We start from the raw sequence: 7,052 nt of genomic DNA, 5'->3' as shown, positions 1-7,052 counted from the left end.
TTATTACCAAAATCAGTGTTCGGTTCGAAATGTGTTCATTCACCGTTCAGCGATGAGGCTCATTTCTGGTTGAATGGCTACGTAAATAAGCAAAATTGCCGCATTTGGAGTGAAGAGCAACCAGAAGCCGTTCAAGAACTGCCCATGCATCCCGAAAAATGCACTGTTTGGTGTGGTTTGTACGCTGGTGGAATCATTGGACCGTATTTTTTCAAAGATGCTGTTGGACGCAACGTTACGGTGAATGAACACATTTCGAACCGAACACTGATTTTGGTAATAAAATTCAATGATTTGCAAGCGTTGCTCGTTAGTAAGTCTATTCATGATGAAATGTCAAAGCATACTGAGCATCTTTCTCTTTGACACCATGTCTGAAATCCCACGTGATCTGTCAAATACTAATGCATGAAAATCCTAACCTCAAAAAAATCACCCTTTATATATGGGAGCTATATACAAATCTGAACCAATTCCTTACAATTTTAATGGGCTTTGTCTCTAGGCCGAAAAACATGCCCATACCAAATTTGAAGACGATCGGATGAAAATTGCGACCTGTAGTTTGTACACAAATTAACATGGACAAACGGACAGACAGACAGACAGACATAGCTAAATCGAATCAGATAGTGATTCTGAGTCGATCGGTATACTTATCTCTATCAGGCCTTTCAGTTGGTGTATAAAAGTTTGGTTTTGCATGCTGGAAAACTCAAGTTATTCATACATATTTCGCAATATTTGACATTTTTATAGATTTTCTCCTCATTTATAGATTTTCTCCTTGTTCATAGGCCCAAAAGCCTATGAAAGAGGAGAAAATCTCAGGATAAAAATGGATTTTTTTTTATCTAAAATACCATTGAATTCATAAAAAATCTTTAAATTTTTTATACAATTTGTCCTTATAGAGCTAATTTTTCTAAGAAATTTTAGACTTTTTTCACTGTTGGGCCTATGAGAGAGGAGAAAATTATAAAACCGGCCAAAGGCCGGCAAATTTTCACCAGTTAAAAATAAAAATGGGATTCTTTATCTAAAGTACTATTGAATTAATGAAAAACTTTAACTTTTATCCAATTTGCCATTATAGAGCTAATGTTTTTTTTTTTTTTTTTGTTGAAATTTTAGACTTTTTTTATTACTGTTTTTTAGACTTTAGCGCCACAGGGGGCATTTTATCGCCAATCCTTGGGTGGCCACCATAAATAACCTATTACGAATGCTGACTGAGGAGGGATTTGAACTAGTCTGGTATGCAGACGATGTTATAATACTTCTTAGGGGTAAGGATCTGAATCAGCTATGCAGAAGGATCGAAAGGGTTCTTGCATATGGCATATGACTGAGCTAGTTTCAGGGGTTTCAATGTTAACCCAGGGAAGATAGAAATGTCTGTTCACGAGGAAGACGAAGGTGTGTCAACTTGACGCGGCACGTTTCCTCAATAAAACGATTTCGATATTTGACGAGGTCAAATAGTTAGGAGTGACTTTGGACAGGAAACTGAATTGGAAGTGTCACATTTAGGAGCGTACTGAGAAGGCTCACAGATATTGGGCTTTATATAGACGGGCTCGAAATGGAGGCTGAATCCGAGGATAGTCCACTGACTCTACAGGAGAGTGATTAGACCAATACTTACTTACGCCTCAGTAGTTTGGTGGACTGCGATGGAGAAAAAGTGCAACGTGAGAATAATACAACAGATTCAGAGAACTGTTGTCTTGGCATGGGCGAAGCGATGGGAACAACGCCCATTGGAGACTATTCTAGATATCTGACCCATAGACATACAGATTAAGCGCAAAGTAGCCACTGTGGCTATGAGACTTAAGGCGATGGGAGATTGAATTGAGGGTGGGAGCAGCTCATACCATCGCGGTATAATTTTGGCGACGATAGGAAACATGGAAGGAAGTGACGAGGTTTCCGATCGGATAGCTGAGACGACACTTGAGCTCGAGTGCGAGGCGCGTTAGTCTTGGACTAACGAAACACTAGTATTGCCGCCTGGAAGATCATGTTACACGGATGGATCAAAGCTAGGGGAAAGCGTGGGTCTGGGAGTCTGCACTGAGAACCCAGGGACCTGCTTTAGACTGCCTAACGATAATATTTGCAGGCAGAGATTCGGGCGATCACGTAAAGCGTGTGGTGGTGTGGTACTAACGCGTGGACGTCGAGTGTGAACATGTTTACGGACAGTAAAATGGCCATAAGGGCAATAACAAGCAAGACGCTAAGGTCACGAACAGTCTTGCAGTGTCAGAAGGCAATTAACGCCTTCTCTGAGGATGACACAATCCACATCGTTTGGGTGCCGGGCTATAACGGAGTAAGGGGGAATGAGAGGGCAAACGATTTGGCAGCGAAGGCCGGAGAACTGCCGTCGATAAACTTGGTTAATTCGAAGCCTTTCGGATCGACGCAGCCCGATTTAAGGGCGTGTGCGACAAACGCGCATGTAACAGTGTGGAACAGTCGGTAGGACGGCGATGATCCGGATCGTGAGAGGACGAGGCTATTACTGAAAGGAAGTAAAAAAGAGGTCAGTATAGCTTTTGGTGTCATAACGGGGCACATAGGACTACGAGCTCATTTATGCAAAATCAGTGCGGCAAGTGATAACATGTGGGGAAGATTATGAGACGTTGGAGCATTTCCTATGCTATTGCCCGGCTTTCAAGCTTACTGTCACCCATACTTAGGTGAGGACACGATACCAGACATCAACCAACTTAGGGGAGTGGTATGGAAAACAATTAAGACTTTTGTAAGTAGCACGGAACACCTAGCTTAAACTTTTAACTTTTTATTTTTCGAGGTTATTTTTTAGAGCGCACAACAAGCCGATTACTGGCTTAGTTGTATGTCTATAGTGGCATTGGACAGATTAATATCTGCGCCCTCTTATCAACCAAACCTATGACGGTAGATACAGTAGGTCCACTTCGCCCAGCAAATGAATTCAGACTACTACCTACAATAGAACAGAAATTTTCCTCACTATAAGACAGGCACGGTAGAAAGAAACCATAGGGTACTAAATAAATACTTTCTTACTATCGTGCAAGACGACAACTGGCGCTAATGGTTACGGGGGGTATACTAATTTCGTCATTTCGTTTGTAACACTTCGAAACATTCGTCTAAGACCCCATACAGTATATATATTTTTGATCATCATGGCATTTTAAGTCGATCTAGCGGTGTCCGTCCGTCTGTCAAAAGCGCGCTAACTTTCGAAGGAGTAAAGCTAGGCGCTTGACATTTTGCACTCATTTGTGCAGGTCGGTTGGGATTGTAAATGGTTCATGTTTTGATGTAGTTGCCATATAAACCGATCTTGGGTCTTAACTTCTTAAGCTTCTAGAAGGCGCAATTCTTATTCCTATTCCGATTTGACTGAAATTTTGCACGCGATGTTTTGGTATCACTTCCAATAATTGTGCAAAGTATGGTCAAAATCGGTTGATAACCTGATACAAGTATGTTCTAAATCGGTAATACCTGGTAGCTGCCACATAAACTGATCGCACATGAGCAGAGAATAAACGAGAAGGCAGATAGCAACAAAAAAAAAATGCAAACAAAAATCTGACATCTGAAAACCGTCAAACCTGGCCGGCTGTTAACAGCTGTTCGCGTGAGACCAACTTTTTATACCCACCACCGAAGGATGGGGGTATACTCATTTTGTCATCCCGTTTCCAACACATCGAAATATCCATTTCCGACCTTATAAAGTATATATATTCTTGATTGTCGTAAAAATCTAAGATGATCTAGCAATGTCCGTCCGTCTGTATGTTGAATTCACGCTACAGTCTTTAAAAATAGAGATATTGAGCTGAAACTTTGCCGTCTTTTTTTGTCCATAAGCAGGTTAGGCTCGAAGATGCTCTATATCGGACTATATCTTGATGTAGCCCCCACATAGACCGATCCGCCGATTTAAGGTCTTAGGCCCATAAAAGCCACATTTATTATGCTATTTGGCTGAAATTTGGAACAGTGAGTTGCGTGAGGCCCTTCGACATCTTTCTACAATTTGGCCCAGATCGGTCTAGATTTGGACATAGCTACCATATAGACCGATCTCCCGATTTAAAGTCTTGGGCCCATAAAAGGCGCATTTATTGTCTGATTTTGCCAAAATTCGGGACAGTGAGTTGTGTAAGGCCCCTTCGACATTCTTCTTTAATTTGGCCCCGATCGTTTTAGATTTTGATATAGCCCCCATATAGACCGATTTGCCGATTTTGAGTCTTAGTCCCATAAAAGCCAAATTTATTTTCCGATTTTGCTGAGTTGTGTTAGGCCACTCGATATCTCTTTTCAATTTAGCCCTGATCGGCCCAGAATTGGATATAGCAGCCATATAGATATGGCTACTATATCGATTTAAGGTTTTGGGTCCATAAAAGGCGCATTGATTGTCCGATTTTGCCAAAATTTGGGACAGTGAGTTGTGTTAGGCTCTTCGACCTTCTTCTTTAATTTGGTCCAGATCGGTTCAGATTTGGATATAGATGCCATTTACACCTATTTCTCGATTTAAGGTCTTGGCCCCATAAAAGGCGCAATTATAATCCAATTTCGCTGAAATTTAACACAGTGATTTATGTTAGGATTTTCAACATCCGTGTCTTATATGGTTCAGATCGGTCTATATTTTGATATAACTATCAAAAAGACCAATATTTTGTTCTACAAAATTGAACAATGACTTGTACTTATCAGACCACTCAATGTCCGTTTTGAATTTGGTCCATATCGGACCATATTTGGATATAGCTGCTATGGGGGCCTAAATTATGCATTTTTCACCGAATAATGACGAAAGGTGGTTTGCATATATACCCGAGGTGGTGAGTATCCAAAGTTCGGCCCGGCCTGATAGGTAAAAGTGAAAACTAAAGTGTACATCCACCACAATCTCATACTAAAAGAAATTATCGGCGTTGTTGGAAACAATCCTTGTCATTCTATTTGTAACTCATCGAAATATCGATATGAGATGATATAAAGTGCATATCTGCATCGTCTTGTCATTTTACGCTGATTTAGCCATTTCCTCCCATTGCACGCTCTCTTGCGAACGAATACAGCTGTCTGCTTACAAAGGTTGCACAGATTGCCATGTTTGGCATATGTTTAAAACTTTAAACTGATCTGCAGATTGGACTTTTTGGATCGAGGCTTCGTGAGACCAAGAAGCTCCCATTGAAACCAATCTCTCGACTTGACTGCTTGAGCAGCTTGAAGGTATAATGGTTGAAATTTTGAATGGTGTTCCATAATGACTTTCAACATCTGTGTCAAGCATGGTAAACCGATCTTCCGTTTTGAATTCTGGTGAAGCCCTTCGAATAAAATTTCAAGAGAAACTTGCTTCCAAAATAAATGGCTTGAGCGTAAAGTTTAAGCAGAATCAGGGGTGTGCCACAATTCTTATGCTTAATTTAATTAATTTTTTAATTAAATTTTTCGAGAATTGATATTTGTAATGTTACAAATATCATTTTTTTTTATCAAAGACTTGAGTTATTCGCACTTAAGGGTCGATGGGCATCATCCGTGGTGCATTCGTAAGATTATCCGTCATTGAGGAAAACTGCAATCGGATAACACTTCTTCGAGTCTGCTCTGTTCTTCTACTCATTTTCGTATCCGAATTTTTTGGATCTGTTCTTATTTTAACTCTTCCACAGACGCGATTGTCAATAACTCACAAAAGTTGTTTAACGTATTTGTTTTTTTTTTTTTTAATTTTTAAAAATATATGATTTATTTAAGAAATTTCATACTAAAATAAAAAATCACAAGGAAGCCTGCAGCAATTAGAAACAAGACGAACAAATACATTAAAAATACGTTAATAATTGTATTTGCAACGTCTTCACTGACACTCCGCTGCAGAGGCTGATACGTTCTACAGATATCCTGCTGCCTTGAAGGCATCACTAGCGCATTAGACAAGGGACTTCCAAACTGGTTCAATAAAGACTTACAAGTGTGAACCGCCCAAAGAGATTTTTTATTAAAATATAAAAATTAATTTGTTTCAGAGGCAAAGCCAAACCACAAATACTTATTTTTAGTTTTGTTTTTATGACAACAATATGAGTAACAGAGTAAGGATAGCTATGAAATTCATTCATTTCTCCAGCGGTTACACAAAAGATAGGTACAGAGTTCAAATTGGAAAACAATTATGAATTCAATGGTACTAGAATTAAAGAAAACTACTTAATGGGGTTTCCAACATTGAAATCCAATCCAATGTCATGAGCAAAAATATCTCTGGCACATTTTTGGCGAAAACTTTTAAAATATTTCAAAGTCGTTACCAGACGCTGAGCGGATCCATGGGAAAACATCAGAAATAAATAAGCGATTGTTTTCCTTCTACTGATGCTGGCGACATTGTGAAATGTCTGTGGCCCAATTTAACAAAGATTTCATATAAATTATTGTCCCATGACAAAATAACTATGAGCACCACACAGGTTGGAGTTTTGAGCTCCGATGTGTGTGGTGTCCATTGTAATGGTATTTTCTGTATTAGAGAAATAAAATTTCCAAGTTTATGATGACATGAGAAACAGCACGTTATTTGGCTAGGACTCGCCGGTATGGGTAGGGTTCTTTTTCTCATTCTCATCTAAAGGACCATTTACAGGAAAAATTTAAACGTGCAACCTAAAAGCGGACGGACTTTTGACCACTGAAACTAAAAACAAACAAAAATAGGGTCGTAGCATTGCTTGAGATCATCCGGTGTTACAGATCTCTAAGCCCACTCACACCAATGTTCCTTGACTCCATAATATCTTTTAAAGGAACCCCGAAAATTCTATCCCTTATGGCTCTCTTTAGATTTCAATAAGTTTTCTACTCCATTCTAATACTTAGATGTTCGTAATAGTTTATTTTAAACAACAATCATATTCGTAGGAAAAATGTATATGCTTATACCATGGTTTATATAAAGAAAAATAGATCAGGTAAAAATATGAAAAAGTGAAAAAATAACAACAAAA

Source organism: Stomoxys calcitrans, chromosome 1, assembly GCF_963082655.1.
Source record: "Stomoxys calcitrans chromosome 1, idStoCalc2.1, whole genome shotgun sequence".
Lineage (NCBI taxonomy): Eukaryota > Metazoa > Arthropoda > Insecta > Diptera > Muscidae > Stomoxys > Stomoxys calcitrans.
The sequence above is the reverse complement of the archived record's forward strand: the minus strand, read 5'-3'. Positions refer to the sequence as shown.